Source organism: Polyodon spathula, chromosome 4, assembly GCF_017654505.1.
Source record: "Polyodon spathula isolate WHYD16114869_AA chromosome 4, ASM1765450v1, whole genome shotgun sequence".
NCBI classification, from domain to species: Eukaryota; Metazoa; Chordata; class Actinopteri; order Acipenseriformes; family Polyodontidae; genus Polyodon; species Polyodon spathula.
This window is the reverse complement of record NC_054537.1, coordinates 88,070,107-88,091,036: the sequence shown is the minus strand read 5'-3', so window position 1 is coordinate 88,091,036 and position 20,930 is coordinate 88,070,107. Positions and strand designations below refer to the sequence as shown.

Genomic DNA, 20,930 nt, shown 5'->3' with positions numbered 1-20,930 from the left:
TTGATTCAAATAAAGCTGAGAAACACTTCATTTACTGAAGAAAATGTCAGTAACGGAGTATAATACATTTCCACTCGCAGACACCGGATGTTTTCCAGGAGCCATTTTAGGTCCAGCACTTTAATTGGCTAAACTTGGTTAGTCTCCTGGTGATGAAAAGTGTTTGCCTCAAACTAGATCTCAGTTTCCTGGAACTAGATTTACAGCCACTGTTCCTACAAAAGTGCATTTGTGTTCCCAGGGCTTTAAGATATTAGTTGCAAATATAAGTTTTAATACCATGTAATTTTCTTAATTCAGATATTATGCAGTTACTCCATGTACTGTTACTTCATGTACTGTTACTCCACAGTTGTCACACTGTATTATTTCATCTGCATCTTCACTGTTATCACCTAGGCACACACAACAGATCAGTATGTGATCCATCTTCTGAGAGCTCCTGTTCTGGCTTTTGTTTAGCTGCAGTGAGTCCTACATTTTTTAAAGAAAATTTTTGAAAGAAAATCCACCATAACTTACGCAGAAATCCACCATAGGTATGTTTCTGCGTAAATCCCACTTTTTGGGTTCCGAGGGAGACTCTTCTGTGCTGCCACTGGCACTGGCTTCACCTTCCAAAACTTTTTCAGTTTCCTTCTTGCATTTGGTGACAGCCTCCTCTTTGCTCACAGATCCACATGGTTCACTGTCTGTTATTTCCTTTGTGACAGATGTTTCTTCAGTGTTCAGACTTTTAGGCTGCTCTTCGCAAATCGATCCTCCTTCTTCCTCCTCTTCTTCCAGTGCATTTGCTTCAGAGTCACTGTCTGATCCTCCAGCACTCTCATTTGACCCATCATCATCACTTCCATTCCCACTGCCTTCTGAGCCTGTCAGTTAGGGAGCAAAAATAAATAAATACAAATAACTTGCAAGAATACAGAATAACAGATGGTCTATCACTATACCTCACAAAACAACTTGTGCAATCTCAAGTTTGAATCACTTATAGTAGCAGGGCGGTAAGAAAGCCCTGCTGTTTGAATGTATTGTTTGTTTATGTTTAGCACAGGGTCTCCCCCTCTGCCCCTGTGTTATTTTGTATTGATGTAATATGATTTATTTATTGTATTTGTTATTGTTATGACGGCGTAGCTGCGTTTGTTTTCTTATTGCTTTGTTTTTATTTAGATGTGTTCTGGCAGAGACAGGATTGGCAGCCCGTCCCCTGCCGGTTGCTAATTTTAAAACTTGTGCAGAATGTGGCCGAGGGGTAATGAGAGAATTGATAGTTTAACTCCTTGGCCATAGTAAATAAAAGCTTGCACCTCTCTGCACTCTGGGTGGGGTGTTCAAGAGGCGGAATGAGAGTGGAGAGAGAAGAAATTAAAAAGAACTAAGGATCAGTGAAGGCAGTTGTTCAGCCTGACCTTAGCGTTTTGTGTTCGAGATTTGTTTTTATTTACCTGTTTTATTTGTGCTCTGTGAGCAAGTTTATTTTTGTTTAATACTTTATTTGTTTTTGTTGTCTTTAATAAAAGCGGCACGCACAGCGCGTTCTTTTGAACAACAGTTACCTTACCTGTGTGTGCTTCCTCATTCTAGCCTGACGTCACTGCAACGCCATTTCCTGTTACACTTACGAAAAATGATACTTTAAATGTATTTTGTCTCCATTGCAATGTATAACTGGTAGAGTTACAGTCACCAGTAAAAAGCAACTAGACTAATCCTGTTGCTATAAAAGTCATGTTGAAGAAAGCAGTTCCTATTTAGAACAGTACAAAAAACGTTTAGTGAAGACCTATTCGAAGTCTTTGAAATATTAAAAGAAATCAACAAAGTTAATGTAAGTCACTATTTCATAAGTAGCAAAGAGAGCAGGACCAGAGGATTCAGCTGGTGTCCAGATCAGAGGGTAGAAAACACTATTTATTATTTTTTTTTACCCAGTGAGTGTTGTGCTTGAAATGGGTCAATGCGTTATGCTGCTGCTCAACCTCTCAGAATCGATGTGTTAAAGTTGCAAGGTCAATCACCGACTAGGAACTGTACAAGCATTAAAAGGGCCAAATACCTTTCTCGTCTTTTAAACTTTTCTTATACTATATAGGTATACCTTTTATGTTCACCCACTCATTCATAATGCAACAGAGCAAAACAAAAATATCTTTACTTATTATCGATGTCAAGATTCTCTTTTTAGTACCATTTGCAAATGAAATGTGAGTGGCCTCATTAATTCCCACAATAGCCAGGCAATCAGAAACAATAGGGAGGCATAAATCAAATAACATCTTGTCAATAAGAAATGAACATGAAAAAAACCTGAATCAGCCTTTAACTTCCTTAACATAAGTTGCAGATATGCTCAACAGATTTTATCAATAATACATAAAAAATGACAACCAAGAGTATTGTGAAACAGTTCAAAGCATTTTTATAATTCATTTCAGTAACGTTGGCTATGAAATAATTTTTAATTTAAAAAAAAAAAAAACTCTTATAGGAAAGTTTAGGGCATAGTTCTCAACACACTCTCCAAAGTTAAAGACTAGGGAATTAATCCTGACAGGAGGGAGCAGGACAAATTAAAAATAAATAAATAAATAAATACAATTGTGCACAGTATGCTGCTGAACAAAAATCTATTTACAGTGGCGCATGCTGCTGCCACTTCTGCTGTTCAACTATAAAACCTGGTTGCAGGCAAATTATTTGGCAGACATATACATTTGTGCTGGTACAGTCGGTTGGAGACCCTACCTGATTATGTGTGTATAATCTTATTTAGACTGTACTTTAAATACAAAAAATACAAGAGATTGGACAGGATTTTACAGAGAGAAAGGGCCTTCCAAATCAATGAATACATCAATGAAAGATGTTCACTTCCTTGAAAGAATTTCAGATACCACTCAATGAGGAATGGTCACGTTCTGTATCAGCACATCAAATCAGTTCTGTTCAATGTCAATGGTGTTCCTACACCCTACACGGAAAATGAAAAGGGGTAATACATTTTTCTATAAATAATATACATATTTCCAGCATCATCTTCAACTAGCTAGTTAGTAATCCTTTAGGTGCAGTTACCTGAAGCATCACCAACTTCAAAATCACTGTCGTCCGAACTATCATAACCTAGAGCTTCCAGCAGAGAAGCTGCCAAGGGCTTCACTTGTCTTCTCTTTGAAGGACGTTCCACTGTGAACAATAAGAAGTTAAAGTCCATTAAGGTGAGATGATGTTAGTTCAACATTTAAGAAATTCATGTGTGGAAGGGTGGTGGGTAATTCACTGACACAGGAGACAGACAGGTGGATTTGGCAACACCGCACAGGTGCCCAGTTTTATTTTCGGGGTGCTGTTTTTAAGTTTATCCCGCAGATGGTGCTGTGGGTCCGTGGTCTGATTTACCAACGATGGTAAACAGAACCACGGGCATACCAAGCGATGGTACACAATACCGGCGCCTTGCAGGTGCTCAAAGAAATAATAATGAAAACAGAAGGCAAAAATAACAAGGGAAAAAAATAACACAATAACAAAACTACAAATAAAAGGTGCTGCACTCTGCAGCAATATCCCGGTCGCCGCTGCCCGTGCGACCCGGATCTCCGTCCTACGCTGCCAGCTACCTAGCCTGCTCTGTTATATTTTTAAGGGGTCTGCCCAAGGGTTCCCCGCTCTCACTGTCTCACTGTGACACTTTCGTGTCTTTTACTCTCTCGGCTGGTTCTCGGTCCGCAACCAGCGTTTCCGCACTCTCAGCGCGTCTCTAAGGGCAGACCTGAGGAAACAGCAGAGCGTTATTTTATAGGACCAACAATCTCCCAAGACTCGCCTCTCAGCCATTCAGAGAGGGGGAAAGTCCACATACCCACTTTCCCACCTCCCCGTGTCACTGCCATGACTCACAGGCAGTTGTTGGGCGACTGCCGCCCTCTTCCTGCAGCCCGTGAACACGCCAGCAGTCAGCACAGATCTCTCCCTGCTACATCATGAAATAAAGATCAGTTACAAAATAAAATTTGGCATTTAACTTAAAAATGTTTTCTCCAATCTTTAACTCCTATAATTAGAACCAAACAACTACGTAATGTAATTCAAGATTAATCAAGTTGTTTGATTCTTAGTTTTGTAACATTTTCTTCCTCCTTTCAAATGCTTTGACAATACAGTTTTTCCCTTATTTGTGCTTTTTTAGATTTGAATAAAGCTGACATTTTCAATTAACTAAAACTTTGTTCCATAAAGTTGCATTACATTTTAACAATAAACAAAAAATAAATTATTTTGAAACAGCAGAATTATAAGCTTGGCAATGTGTAATAGTTACAAAGCATTAGTTTGTATGTATATATTTTCAGTTTTATGAATGAAATAAAGTTTGACATGCTGGGATGTTGTTAAAAAAGTCAATCTTCAGCAATATTAAACTGTTTTATAACATTCTTAAATTAAATAATTCAATTAAAAAATAACTAGCTTCATGAATAGGGCTCAATACAACTAAATTTTCCTAAAGAAAGCATGCCATTTTTACAAGTACAAACATGACTGTTGCAGCATCCTGCCTTTACTGTACTGTTTCACATTTAAACAAAGTCATCATGAACACAGTAGCTTTTAGATTTATTTTCACAATATATGGTGGTGTACCATAGTCACTTTTGTCCTATGATTTGTGAAATGAAAATAAAGCTCTTAGCTATACAAAACTACAGGAAGTGTTGTATTGGCGGTTTCTGCTTCAGACTAAACGGTTTACATAAAATTACATTTGGCAGTCGAAGATTAGTTACAATAGGGAGTCGAAGATTAGTGCTAATCAGGGTCTTTGAAATCACAGCAAGTCACAGATATTTTACACTGCAAGTATAACACTTAAAACAGGCATCAGGGGAGGGGTGGGGGTCGTACTAAGCATACCTCATGAAGTTAGAACTTGTATAAATGGCTGTAGGAGGGTGCATGTTATATATATATATATATATATATATATATATATATATATATATATATATATATATATACAGTACCAGTCAAAAGTTTGAGTCTATGTTAGAGCACTGGCCTAAGTATAAAAGTGTCTTTGTTAGATGTTCTCTGAGTTAACTAGCATGTTACCTAATTTACCTTTTGTCACCAATTATTGTTAACAGGTGAGGGTCCATGATTAATATAAATATAGGCAGCATAGGTACAAGTTTGTCATTCCTGAATGTAAGGGAGCAGAAAATGACAAAATACGCTCAGTTAAGCAAAAAAAAAAAAACTTTAAGAAATGAAGGTCAATCTTTAAGACAAATCGCAAGAACTTTGCAAGAGTCTGTAACTGCTGTGGCGAAGACCATCAAACGATTTGAAGAAACTGGCACTCATGAGGATCGAACAAAGTCAGGCAGGCCAAGAGTGACCTCAGAATCAGAGAACAAGTTCATTCGAGTCACAAGTCTGCGAAACCGGCGAAATGCAAGCCTGATAAAAAATTTCTGCCCCTGAAATATAAACTCAGCTACAGTGGCTCTCAAAAGTATTCACCCCCCTTGGACTTTTCCACATTTTATTGTGTTACAACATCGAATCAAAATGGATTTAATTAGGAGTTTTTGCCACTGAACAACATAAAAAAGTCCATAATGTCAAAGTGAAAAATAAAATCTACGAATTGTGCTACTAGAAGTACAGATGTTTCAACATCAACTGTTCAGAGGAGATTGCGTGAAGCTGGAAGAATTGCTGCAAAGAAACCATCGTTAAGAATGCAGAATAAGAGGAAGAGACTTTCCTGGGCCAAAAACACAGAAACTGGATGTCTGAGGAGTGGAAGTCGGTCTTATGGACTGATTAGTCAAAATTTGAAATATTTGGGTCCAACCACCGAGTATTTGTAAGACGCAGAGAGGGTGAGTGCATGAGTTCTGCATGTGTGGTTCCCACTGTCAAGCATGGAGGAAGCAGTGTCATGGTCTGAGGTTGCTTTGCTGGTGACAAGTTGGTGATCTTTACCAAGTTCATGGCAAGCTCAACCAGCATGATCATAGCAATCTTCAGAGGCATGCCATTCCATCAGGGTATGGCTAGTTAGGCAGCCCTTCATTCTTCAGCAAGATAATGACCCGAAACACACCTCAAAGTTGTGCAAAAACTATCTGGCGAAGAAGGAAAGTGAAGGACAACTCAATCTAATGACCTGGCTGCCAGTCTCCAGACCTCAATCCCATAGAACTTGTTTGGGATGAACTGGATAGAAGAGTCAAAGCAAAGCTGCCCACAAGTGCCCTACATCTCTGGGAATTGCTGCAGAAGAGCTGGGAAGACATGTCGGGTGATTTCCTGCTGAAACTTGTTAACCGAATGCCTCGTGTTTTTGAGGATGTTATTAAGGCAAAGGGTGGCTATTTTGAGGAATCCAAGATTTAGAGACAATTTTCAATTTTCTTGAACATTGTTTTGACACTCCTTATGTTTTGTTTTGTATATTGTAACATGTGTTTTCATTTTCAAGTATTTACAGAAACGTATACAACATAAAACATGGTCAATGATGAAAAAAACCTAGTTTCCAGCAAGTGTACTCAAACTTTTGACTGGTACTGTATATGTGTGTGTGTGTGTCTATATATATATATATATATATATATATATACACACACACACACACACACATATATATATATATATATATATATATATATATATATATATATATATAATACACACACACACACACACACACACACACACACACACATATATATATATATATATATATATATATATATATATATATATATATATATATATATATATATAATTGTGAGGCGTGTGAGTAAAAATGGATTTTCCAGACAGCGATTTAAAAGTAAAAAAAAAAATTAAAATTTTATTTAATATTACACGGAAAAGAAAAAAAAACAATAAAGAAGGATGTGAGGGAGGGAGTACTGGAGTAATCAAAAATAAAGGAACGGAAGCCTCTTAATCCTCTTCGTGATCTGCTCAATCCAAAATGAAACAAAAAGAATAAAAATAGAAAAGAGCAAAGTTAGTAAGGCCTCCGTCTGTAATTCAAAGTAAATAACATAGTCCACCCCGCACGTACTTCCCTCCAGCCTTTTTTTCCCCGCCTCTATTCCTCAGGACCAACCCCGAACACAGTAGCACATTACCTTTAGTATGCAAACCCCGCCCCGGTAGTCAGTGGATCACCAATCCCAGACTGACAGGTATCCTTAACTTCACTTGACTCCAGTGGCTGGAATTTACATACTCGTACTTCCGCCCCTCACCAAGGTGCCGCCCCTCAAAAAGATGACTTTTTGTCATGGTCACAAGACCTTGGTAAGGGAAGTCCCGAGTTGGTTTGATGCCTTCTACTGTTGGGAGGCTGAATTGCAGACCGAAACCCCTTTGACTCATCACAATAATATATTATACACACAGAGTTTTTTTCTAGCAACAGAGAAAAAAACAAACAAAAAAAAAACTATTTGACCAACGGGCAAAGTGTAACGGCAAAAATTGTTGTCCCTAACATAAATCTTGTCCTGGGCATCAGGCGATATTAATTGAACACCCCTGACTAATAGGTATTGTATTTCTTTAATTGCCTGTACTGTTAGATATCTGATTTCTCATATCAATGATTTTTGTATTAAAGTGGATGATTAAACTGCAGAGCCGCGTGTGCTTCCAGCCGCTGGCGAAATACAACATTGAAACAGGGAAGTGAATTCCAGTGCATTAAATACTTAAATTGTTGATTTGTTAAATTAAATCTGGCTGCACTTAAAAATAGTAGTTTAGATTTCCTTCGTGTGCTGGGCTGTGTTGAATTGGGAGGCTGATTAGAAAGGTGTGTAAAGTATACAGCTGCAGGGCAACAGGATAGTATAAATTGTCAATCAGTGTCTTAGAACTCCAGCAGTTCCAAGAGCCAGCCGTCGAAGGGCCACACATCCAAGGGCAGTCTATACTGTGGCAGTCCGAGTGAGGACAGGCGGAGCTAGGACCTTTTTCCAATCCCTCCAGATGGCTACTAGAGGCCTCATTCCTTCCTTGACACTTAACGTCTGGATCCCCTGGACAAAGCAGGCTCACTTGTTCTCCCCCTATGTTGCTACAAACTTGAAAATCTCCTTTTTCAACTATTGTTCCCTGAATAACAAATCTCTGCTTCTCTGTCAACTTATAACTGATATCAATCTTGATCTTCTCTGTCTAGCTGATACCTGGCACTTTGTAAACCTCATGCACTTGCTGCATCTAGCCACCCCAAAGGGCTATTCCCTCTTTGACAAACTTTGGCAGAGATGGAGGCTCGGCTGTTACTGCTAATTCTGTGCTTGATTCTTCAGTTCTTTCTTTGCGTACCTTTTCTTCATTTGAATATCTAGCTATCAAGTTCCCCTCTCCCATATCCCTCACCCTTGCTGTTATCTACAGTCCACCTAAGAATAACTCTGCTTTTGTTGCAGAGTTCTCAGAATTCCTCTCCCTCGTCGCACTTCTACTGACAAACTCTTACTCCTAGGTGACTTCAACATTCATGTTGACTTGTCTTCCTCCCCACCTAGTGACCGACTTCAACACGCTTCTGGATGGTCTTGGACTCTCTTAATCGGTCAACATCCCCTCTTACACCCGAGGACACACCCTGGATCTGCACATCACCAGGGGCCTTGATGTCTCCAATCTCTCTGTCTCAGATGTCTCTCTCTCTCTGACCATTTCTTAATCACTGCTAATATTAATCTCCCTGCTCCTTGCTCCGCTGTTGATACTGTTGTCTCCTTCCATCCCAAGAATCTACTGAATCCTCTGAAACTCTTAGAATGTGTCTCTGCATCACCTCTAACTGGTACTTTCCCGTCCTCAGTTGATGGTGCCGTGACTCTCTACAACACCACCCTTACTCGTCGAGACTGTTGCCATGCTTACAATCAGAACCGTATAGAAAGATTGTAACTGCCCATGGTACACCCTTGAACTTCGACTGCATAAATCTGCTTGCCTCAAACTCGAGCACAAGTGGAGGTCATCTGGACTAACAGTTACAGAGAGATCTGGACTGACCATCTCGCGAGCTACAGACGTGCGCTTGCCATGGCCAGGGTGAAATATTTCTCTGAAATCATAACTATGGGACACGGTAAACCCAACGTTCTCTTCAAAACCACTGACGAAATCCTACATCCAGCCACCGACCGATCCAACTCCCATCCATCCTCCTCTCTTACCTGTCATGATTTCTTCTCTTTCTTTCAGAACAAAATGGAAAACATCTATTCTACGCTCTCCCACCACAAACCCAGTCTACTACTACTTGACCACATCAGTGCTCCTCTGGTTGCTCCTCTTGCCCTCTCGTCATTCTCCTTCTCCTCCTTCTCCCTTCTCCATTGCTGATGATTCTGGCTTACTGTTGAAATCAACTACTGCCACGTGCCTCCTGGACCCCTGGCTGACTAACCTTGTCCGTCTCTGTGCTTTTGATCTCGCTCCTTCCATTATGCACACTCTCTACCTCTGGCTCTGTTCCTGCTGCCCTTAAGCTTACCCGAGTTATGCCGGTACTCAAAAAAACCTCCCTCGACCCGACTGACTTATCTAATTTCCATTCCATTTCCAATCTCCCTTTTCTCTCCAAAAAAAAGCAAATCGAAAGGGCTGTAGCCAGTAAGCATGTGAAACATCTCACGGATAATCTGCTTGAATCTATACAGTCTGGCTTCCGGCCACATCACAGTACTGAAACTGCTCTTCTCTGGATTGTGAATGATCTCCTGCTCAATGCTGATTCTGGTGCTCCCTCTGTGCTTGTCCTTCTTGACCTAACAGCTGCTTTTGACACCATAGATCATAGTATTCTTCTTGATCGCCTCAGAAGTATGCTGGGATCCCTGGAACCTGTCTCTCCTGGATGTCCTCTTACCTATCCGGACGTATGCAGTCTGTTTTCTATGCTGAGCACAGTGGTGTTGCAAATCCAGTCACTTGTGGTGTCCCCCAAGGATCTGTTCTTGGGCCCCTTCTCTTCAATATCTACATGCTTCCCTTGGGCCACCTTATCCGCCAACACAACCTAATTTTTCACTCCTATGCTGACGACACCCAGCTCTACTTAAAATTCAACCCTGGTAGCCCTTCTGCCATGTTCTGGGTCTGCATTCAAGACATTGAGGCCTGGATGTCTGCCAGTTTTCTTCAATTGAACACTAATAAATCTGAAATCCTCCCAGTAGGTTCTAAAACTGAACTTAAGAATCTCAAAGTAGCTGCCCTGAACCTCGGAAACTGTCTGCTGCTGGCTTCCCCCACAGTACGAAGCCTTGGTTTACTTCTTGATAGCAACCTCTCCTTTGATGTCCACATCTCCTCCAAGGTCAAATCTTCCTTCTACCATCTTAGAAATATCTCCAAAGTCTGTCCCTACCTTTCCCTCCCAGATGCGGAGATACTTTGTCATGTTTTTGTCTCCTCTTGTCTCGACTACTGCAACTCTCTATATGGTGGTCTTCCAGCACTCACCGACTGCAGCTAGTTCAGAATGCTGCTGCCAGGATCCTTACCAGATGTAAAAAAACGTGATCACATCACCCCCCTCATCTTGCTCCTTCATCACACAGGTCCCAAGTACCCCCTCAACCTGCTTACTCACTATGTCCTTGCCCGCAAGCTGATGTCCTCTGACTCTGGCTTACTTGTTATCCCCAAGCAAAAGCGCATCACACTTGAACAACGCTCATTTAGCCTCATGGCTCTGACTCCCTGGAACTCTCTCCCAGCTTTGGTTCGTGCTCTGACCGTAGCTCGCTTTAAATCAACTCTCAAAACCCACCTGTTCTTTCTTGCTTTCCATGCTCCATGTGTGTTATTAGCTGCTGCTACTATTTCACGTATTGTTACTATCATGTGTCCTGCACTTTCCACTGTATTGTACTATTTAATGTATTATGCACTTTCCACTGTATTTAGTGTACTATTTAATGTATTATGCTACTATCATGTATTATGCACTTTCCACTGTATTCAATGTACTATGTATTATGCATTTCTCTATTTGAAGTATTATAGATTTTCTTGTATTTATTGCATCTTGTAAAGCGCTTTGTGATGGTGTTCCACTATGAAAGGTGCTATATAAAATAAAGATTGATTGAAAAACATCACTGCTTGCTGGCGACAATGCACCAAAGGGGGGCTACTTCTGCTGGTTTGTTAATTTAGCTATTGTTTTAAAATAGATTATCTTTATTTGTTTCTATAAGATTTGAGTAATAGGCTGATCTAGATGGAGTCAGAGCAGCCTTATATTTCAAGATATTTCCAGACACGCAAGAAGACCTGCAATTTGGTGTCTTTCCATCTACGTTCCAGTTTCCGACATGCACGTTTAAGTGTATGTGTAGTTACATTAAACCATGGGTAGAATCTTTTAAGAGTCACTTTATTATTTTTGATAGGTGCTACATTATTAAAGATATTGCTTAGGATGGTGTTATAATGATCTACTGAACTTGAGTAGTGAATTATAAGGACGATATTTAATATAGCGCCAGGTGTGCTTGGTAGAACTTGATTGCAAAATTAAATCGTTTATTAGGAGAGACTTATTTTCCAGAGATATTGTATTCAGTAAGGCCACACAAAGGAAGGTCACTACTGAGTTACTAGAATTATCACTCTCTGACGTGTTCATTTTAGTTGAATTCTTAGAACATGAACCCCGGGAAGAAGCTGGAAATTGACAACGAGGGACTGAAAATAGAATAATACATTTGTGGAGTTTGATCACATGACTGAAGAGTGAATCAATTTTCCTGGCAATAGACTTTCTCTAGCACACCGTCAGCCTGTCAGAAGGGGGTCCTCCAGTTCTAGAGAATTGTTGATATTGAAAATTATATATTTTATTTCAACAAAACATTAATGATATAAGTAATAGAATACTGATTTTAGAAATTGAGGATTACATTTTAAAAGTGCTTACCATATTTTGCGAGGGTAATGAATAAGGTTGTTCTGTATGACTCATTTTCTCTATGTAATAAGAAGTCTTATTCACATCATTCATGTATTTAATTATTTCAAACTGGATCCTATGCCAAACAGGAATCAATTTCCGTGCAGACTCATTTGTTTTAATGTTACTAATTATCAACAAAATGTGTTTTTTATTTAATCACAGACATATCAGTTGGCAGATGCTTATGCATGAGAAATGATTACAAAGAAGAAGGCTTCAGTCTGTGAGTCTGTAGCTTGTCCAAAGGAACCTGGAATCTGCAGCCAAACCTCTAAATCTTTTAGTTCCTAACTTACATAAGATAATGGATCTTGTATTTGTAATTTTTCTTGGTGCCATTATACTGCCATTAAAAAAAGTTTACTTGAATTAACAAGAATTTCTGCATCATAACAAATGAATTGCATGCAGACCGAATTGTTGTTTGTTTTTTTCGCCCATCTAATTGAAAGTTGTATTTTAGTCTGCACTTAGCACATAAGGCAATTTTATTTTAATCATACCAGAGATCCATAAATTTAGATGAGGCCTGTGGCAAAGTGGTGTATGGATACAGGTGAGTGCAGTTCAGTGGAGGTACAAATCATACAGATAATTACTAACAGGTGCAAGGGTGTTTATTGAAATGACTACAATATCCAGAGCCTTATGGCAAACACCTGTAAATAATAAATGATGGAAGTGAATACAGAGGCGTGTATCACTTCAGTTTGTAAGAATCCCACGGGTTTGACCCGCAACCAAAAGTCCAGTTTTACACACCAACACTAAACACAAAACACAAACACAGTTCATGACATTAACAGTGAATAAGTGCTAGTGGTGTATTACAGTAGGGGTGAAAGTGATGTCCTGGTTTATGCTGGCTTTCTCTACAGCTCCGGATCATTGCTACTGGTAGTCTATTGACAAACAGACAACAGTTAACAAAACTCTAACAAACACAAGATAAAACTAAATGTTCACAATATGACAACACAGACTCCTTGTAGATTTAAACACTAACCATTTAGCAAGGAACAGATCACTTACACTACACCCCCTATATATACCCTCGCTGTGCTAGGTGGGATACACATGACCACTGCCAGCAGTTCACTTTATCAACAGTATGTCCCTCAGTTGGACTTGGGAGCTTTGTGAATAGTTTCGATAGAATAAAATTCAACACAATTTGTTAAGAATTGATAAATTCTGGAAGTTGTAAATTGAAAGACAGTACTTCACAAAATAAGCCTGTTTCAAGGTACAATTAAGGTTTTTTCTGTATTCATAGCAATCTTTAGCATATCAAAAAACAAAAAATCATACAAAAATTACACTATTATGCACTGCCTATCTTGATTTTAGCTGAAAAGCTACACCGTGTTTCTTATTGGATGTTCGGCTTCCGTATTGTTCCCCATGGGCTGTATTGGAAGTTCAAGCTTAAACACCGCCCACTTTTTCTAAATTCAGTGAGGAAAATGGCTGCAAGCAGGAATATGCATCATAAAGTGGACAGCGAAAACCAAGCAGTCATTTCAACATGGCCTATCCTCCTCGCAGTGTAGTGTGTGTGTGTGTGTGTGTGTGTGTGTGTGTGTGTGTGTGTGTGTGTGTGTATATATATATATATATATATATATATATATATATATATATATATATATATATATATATATATATATATATTATAGCTTAATTCTGTTAAATATAACCAGGCCTCCAATGTATTTCACATTAGCCATTGTAATACTGTTGTGTCATTTTCACACCATCAAGCTATATAATTTTTTTTTATTTTGCAGATATGTTAGTGTTTTTTCTTAACGATATGCATACTGTATTCTAACACCCCAATTACCACTTTTAAGGAATTTTCTAAAAAAAATAAAACATTTATTTTCCTATACTTGATTTTTATTAAATTAAATTCTAGCACTTCAGGATTTCAGGGACCTGAACAAACACTGATATTTATACTAAATATGTGAAAGTATGCAAAAAAGAAAACAATAAAATCCAAGAGGCTACAACAAAATAACCGAAAGAGAAAAAAATAAATACATACATAAATAAACAGATAAATAAAATAAACAAATAATGTAAACAAAATCTGACCTAAATCATCAGTCACAGGATGTGGACAGTGAAAAGAATGACGTGATCATCTTAAGTTTCAGATGAGACATGATGAACACCTGCTTGCTTTGTCATCTATTCAAGCTGCAAGCTGTTCAAGCACGCTTCTCAAACTCAGTAGTTTTTTTAGTACAACATAGTTTGTCCCGCTCTACAAAATTAGCGGATCACTCTTTTTAACTGGTACAAGATGAGAAGCAAAAAGAAATTTCACATATATAATTACAACTGCGGAGTATGATTGCATATGCCATCCCACTGACCAGAAAGTGGGGGATATATATACCCCTCATCTCCCTGGGATCTACACCCATGTCTCAGACACATGCTCACCATGTGTCCTTTAAGTAAGCCATTTAACCTTCTTGTGCTTTGTGTATTCAGCCATAAAATTGGTTAGTAGGTCCCTTGTGTATCTATGTACGTAAACTGTAACATCTTTGTTGGAAATGTTAAGTTAATAATGTCTCATTGGAATACATGCTTTGTATGTTTTACAGTAGCTTTATATTTACAGATAGATTTAGTATCATGTTAAGACAAACTATGCAATCAGTAATAAAAGCCTCTGGCAATTGTGTTGTGTGTTTGTGACAAAGTGCCCGCCCCTGTGTGTATTTTTTGTTATATGTTGCATGTGGTGTGTTAAATGTTGGTGTATAGGCATTTGTAAACGGGATATAAATGGGTCTGTGTTTCATGTGTGTTTAAAAATGTATAATTGTATTTAGGCACGGAATTGTACATCACTTCATGTGCAATTAAAGTATTTAATATGTGAGCACGAGGTTGCACATAATTAATTCACATGCTGGGATTCAAGTGAATAATTAATTGGTAATTGAATCCCAGCACAACAGTACATATAGATGCACGTTTTACTCACTCAGGGTTGTGTGTTTGGTGAGTGGAGAACGGGATAGGAGACGGAGGTAATAGTTGCAATAATAATAACAGATGTAAAATATCTGCTCACCGTGTTTTGTTTATTGTTAGTCCGTTTTGTTTGTCTCTTTGTTTTGGCTGCCAGTGCCGTGTCCTGTTTTTGTCCTGTATTTTTGTTTGTACAACCTTTTTATTTACTGTTCTGTTCACTCGTTAAATGCTGAGCGAAACCATTAGTTCAGCTCCACCAAACTCCACCTCTCTTGTTGTTTATTTCTTGGCTGTGGTCTGACGCCACCCACTCTGGCCATCTTTGTAACACGTGGTGTCTTGAGTGGGATAACAGCGCCTCCAAGCGTCAAACCAGGAGAGGTGTTTTTATTAAAAAAAAAAGGACAAAGATGGGAAAGAACAGCAGAAGGCAGCAGCCACAACACCAGCCGGAGGAACAGCAGCCCAGGTGTTACTACTACGCTGAGCCTGGGCATTCTAGGACCAACTGCCCCTGGTACCCCCTCGGACAGCTACCCCAACTATTCCCCATCTGCGAAGGTGAGCACTATGGAGGAGGAGCAGGGGTCGCCTCAGCAACCACAGCAACAGCGGGAGGAGGTCGGGGATGATGGCTGGGAGGTGTTTTTAAAGAACCTTGCGGCAAAGTTATACCCTGGCTGTGGGGCTTATAGGCACACGTTAGCCATATGCCCTAAGCAGTATGAAGAGGAGGAACTAGTGCCCAGACGGGGGGATCGTAAGCGTCCAGTGCCCAGACGGGGGGACCGCAAGCATCCAGCGCCCATACGGGGGAACTGCTGGAATCCAAAGCCTGAGAGGCAGCTGTTCCCACCATCACCACCAGCAGAGGAAGAATGCCTGCTGGTTTCCCCATCACAACCAGCAGAGGAAGAATGCCTGCTGGTTTCCCCTTCCGAAGCAGAAGGAGAGTCGCACCAGTCCCCTGCAAGAGTGGCAGAGCCGCATCAGTCCCCTGCAAGAGAGGCAGAGCCACACAAGTCCCCTGTATAAGGGTAGACTACACTCCGCTCCCACCTCCGCCGCCAGGAGACTACATGCCTCTGCCACCTCCATCAGCAGGACCAGAGCAGCAGGAGCTGCCTCTGCCTCTGCCACCTTCATCGGCAGGAGACTACATGCCTCTGCCACCTCCACCGGCAGGAGCAGAGCAGCAGGAGCTGCTGGGTCCCTGTCCACCAGTAGAGGTTGAATGCCTGCTGGGTTCCAATCCACCAGCAGAAGGTGAATACCTGCTGGGTTCCTTTCCACCAGCAGAGGATGAATACCTGCTGGTATCACTTACCCCACCAGCAGAGGATGAATTCCTGCTGGTATCACTCCCCCCACCAACAGAGGATGAATGCTTGCTGGTATCACTTCCCCCACCATCACGAGGAGAGTCTGCTGAGGGAAGCACAGGGAAGAACCGCCTGGCCACAGTGGCCAAGAAGAGGGCCAACACCCGCACCCCAGCTTGTCCTGACTCCCTGCCTCGCTTTGCCCAAGGATGCCTGCCTCGTTTCACCCAAGGATGCCTGCCTCGCTTCGCCCAAGGTTGCCTGCCACGCTTCACCCAAGAATGCCTGCCATGGTTTGCCCAAGGATGCCTGCCATGCTTTGCCCAAGGATGCCTGCCTGGCATTGCCTGGGGTTGCCTGTCGCTTCGCATCACCTGGGGTTGCCAGCCGCTCCGCATCGCCTGGGGTTGCTAACTTCTCCGCATCTCCTGGGGTCACTGGAACTGCTTCGCCAGGGGTCAGGAGACCACCCCCCAAGCAGTCTTTCCACTGCCAGGACTACCCCGGCTGGAGGAGCCAGACTGGGGACTATTAATGTCTCTGCTGATGGCATTTCCGCTGTCAGCTGGGAAGCTGCCGGCATTGCCACCAGCAGCAGAAGACTGGTAGGAGAATTACACAAATCAGCTCATGAAAAGACACAATAAACCCACCCAAAAAAATTCACTGTGAATATGTTCTAAAAAGCATTGACTGTTTATAGTAAAAGAATGATAGTGTTAATCATAATGTATATTGAAGAGTTGGATGCTGTGTGATAAAATTCAATGTTTTAATGCACGATTCAGTATAATTTATCACAGTGCAAGGACAATTCGAGTCATCCCTCTTACTTGCTCCAACCATCAGTCTTAAGCTCCCTTCATATCTGAATGAATCTAAGCTCATTTATATTAATCATGACTTGTTTGTGAAACTGCGAAAGTCAAAGGAGGGCAAAAGAAACAAACAAAAAACAAACAAAAAACAGATATTCATATATGTAATAGAAAATGTTAAATTATAGATAAGAAGGTGTCAAAAACAATCCTATTAATGTCTTTCTGCAACTATTTTGATGGCAATTTTGGATCCTTGCCCACTGTATCTCTGCAAGTCTCAGGTATTCTCATGCTGCAGCTATGCTGAAAAGAACACAACAGGACAAAAGAAGCATTTAAACATTTTATTCTAATCGTTGTAATCATGGTTTTCACATGGTTCGTCTAAGCAATACATTAAAATTTGATAATGTTCACCCTAAACTATACTTTTAAACAAAATAAAGTAATTTAAATGTGTAAAATAGAAAAGGTTGTTTTTTAAAGATGCAGCGCCCCGGTAACCATGCTTGGGTGCAGATTCTTGAATCTTCTAGCGAGGGAACTTCGATCATTAGATATAGCCCCATACATTTGGATGAACAAGGATGAAGTTAAAGATCTCAGTCTGCTGATCTTCAGAGTGCAGTTATAAAGGATGAGGAAAACGTTAATCATACAACCCTATAAAAGGAGAAGTACAGCTCCTTATTGGATGCAGTTCTTATAATGTGAAAGAATGGTACCCTTAGTAACAAAACGCATAATATTAATGCCCAAGTTAACAAAAGGATAAAATGATTTGAGACTTTTATGCCTTGCCTTTAACAAAACCAAAATAGTTAATGAGTAAATGATCTAACCAGAGCTTAGGGTGCAGAACCTTGCTCCGTTTTTTTTTTTTTTCACTGTTATAAAGAGTATGATGTAAAAGTTATTACATTTATTTTATTGGGAGCTCTATAACCCAAGGGAGGTACCATTGTTGGTTGTGAATAATGGTTGCATAATGGTGAATAATGGTTGCCACAATGTTTTTTTTTTTTTTTAAAGTAAATACTAGTTCAGCAAATAAACTGATATCTCAGTGTTGGTTTCAAATATTTCCAGTGTACTTTTATACCATATAACATTTGTTTTTAGTGGTTTTGGTGCAAAGATTAATTATATAAGTATATAGACAGAATAAGGGAGTCTGGTCATATTGTCATGAGTGGAATGAGGAAGGCAAAGTGTCGGCATTTAAGATCTAGCTCAATGGACCATGGAATGGTTCAAGCTCAGTGGAAGTTCAAAGCCAAGTAAAGGCAGATTTAGAGAAAAATGTTAATAGCTATAAACTAAATATTAAATGTTATGGACCAGATATTCAAAGATTTTGCCAATTTATGCAACTTTTATGTAACTGTTTGCATTGTGAATATCACACATGTACAGTCGCAGAATAAAAAGTATTGGCATCCTACACTTAATGTAAGATAACTCACAAAAGCATGCTAAGTACAGTGCCTTTCATAGTGGACTACCATCACAAAGCTCTTTACAAGATAGAAGACTAGGGTGTGTGAACTCAGCTACAGAGTCACTTACAACAACATCTTAACTGACAGACAGAGAACAAGGATGTTAAGTAACTTGCTCAGGGTCACACAATGAGTCAATGGCTGAGCTGGGATTTGAATCAGGGAGCTGGTGGTTACAAGCCCATTTCTTTAACCATTGGACCACACAGCCTCCTAGGATGTCAAATTCCTACTCTTCAAAGCATACTCTCAATCTGTCTGAGGGTCACTGCCTTGACGTATTTTTTACAATGATCAAAACAACTGTTGCACAGCAAAAAGGAAGTTATATTCATTCCTGTGATACCGCTGACCTGAGTGTAGTGATTTTTTCCATTACAAGGATACCTTATTACATGCCGTCAAGCTGCATTCTTCAAATTACCTGAACAATGCACATCATTTGCTGTGGTTCACCTGTGTTAATGCAATTCACTCAAAAAGGTACACAGCTAGCCAAGACGTATTGCTTAATTATGTGTTAATAGCAAGTTAATATGTAGTTAATGGTATATCATTTTGCTCAACTGCAAAATAACTTTTTGGCATTAATGAGACGTCATTTTACAGAAAAAAAAACAAAAACAAAAAATAAAAAAACTGATTTCCTGGAATATAAAACAATCATCTGTATGATCGAAATTTAATCCCTGCATTTAATAAAACAGATGGCTCAATTCACAAAAATCTGCTTTTAGGAGTCTTTTCAAAAGCAGTCCAGGTGTCTAGAAATTTATTTTTATTGCTGGAGTAGTTCCATGGTAAATAATAATCTTAGCAGAAACAACAACTGAAGGTGAAACAGTCGTCACATAATATGATATTTAACATATTCAGATACTTTGAATATTTAGATGTGATAAAGAATCCAATTGTTGGAACCCAAGCCAAATCAAAGAAAATGGTTGTTTTAGTTTTTGCTCCAGATATTTATATCCTATAAAGGATGGGGCCTCCAGGGCAATATTATCTACCTCCCCACATGCTGAGTTTCATCTCATTATTTGACTGTTTTGTCTGGCCCCTGCTTGTACCATCCGTTTAACATGCCTTAAATTCAAATTAGTCAACAGCAAATCCTATTAACCATTGGGATACCCTGAAGTCAAAAAGATAGCAATAAGGCAGGGGAACGTCGCTTGAATCAGTGGGAGTGGGAGTTCATTAATGCCAGTTCACTGTATTACATGTTTTTCATATACCTGGCCCAATAATGAACACATTTATGCATTTAATCAAAATATTATTTAGAATTAAGGCTCATACAGCTGTTATAAGAGCAACATACTAGTATAGAAAAATATATCACAAGGATCTCAACCATATTATCACTGTCAAAAGTGAACCTCCATAGACGTTCTAAATCAGCCAATCAGACAGCATAATTGACAAAATTCTAACTAGCTATAATTTTGTGGATGCTATTCTGACACACATCGAATTAAGTCATAATTGGCAAACATTTTAAGTAACAAACAAAAAAATATAGCTACTGAGGTAAATTTAAAAAGTACTGAACAGTAGTTAAGAGAGAAAGTGACTGACCAACAGTAATAGGTAAATGTCTTATAGTGTCTTTATGTCTTTATGTCTTCTACTGCTACATGGAGAGAAAATGCACACAGTAAAGTTGCTTAAGTATTTTATACTGAGGTAAATTTAAAAAGTACTGAACAGTAGTTAAGAGAGAAAGTGACTGACCAACAGTAATAGGTAAATGTCTTATAGTGTCTTTATGTCTTTATGTCTTCTACTGCTACATGGAGAGAAAATGCACACAGTAAAGTTGCTTAAGTATTTTATGTGCAGAATCAAGATAAAACAAAGTAATCTATTATTGTCCTCATCCATTGCTGTGAGCAGATTGACATTTGACAACAAAAGAATACTTCAATTTAAGCGTATCCTACATCTTTTTTAATTTTTATTTTTTATTTTATGGTGCCAAACCATTGCCCCCTATCCACCTGTATATTCTAGTTGTTATCGGCTGTAGCGCTAGGGATCTTTATTTAATTTATGGTCCGTATACAATTGTGCAGGGCTGTCCAGTCACAGTCCTGGAGATTCCACTCCATGTTTTATCAGGTAATTTGAGATAATTAACTACTTTAGGGTCTGGGTGGAGGTTTAATTGGTTCAATTAAACAATTTAGAACAGAGTTGGAACAAAGACCAGGACTGGAAGAGTTAACTTTGGCAACCCTTTTAGTAGAGTCCTCCTAAT

The 20,930-nt window shown here is 39.4% G+C and overlaps 1 pseudogene; it reads right to left on the bottom strand.

The window, feature by feature from the left end:
• The window catches only part of LOC121314002, a 118,413-nt pseudogene that overhangs the window by 89,529 nt on the left and 7,954 nt on the right, over positions 1-20,930 (bottom strand).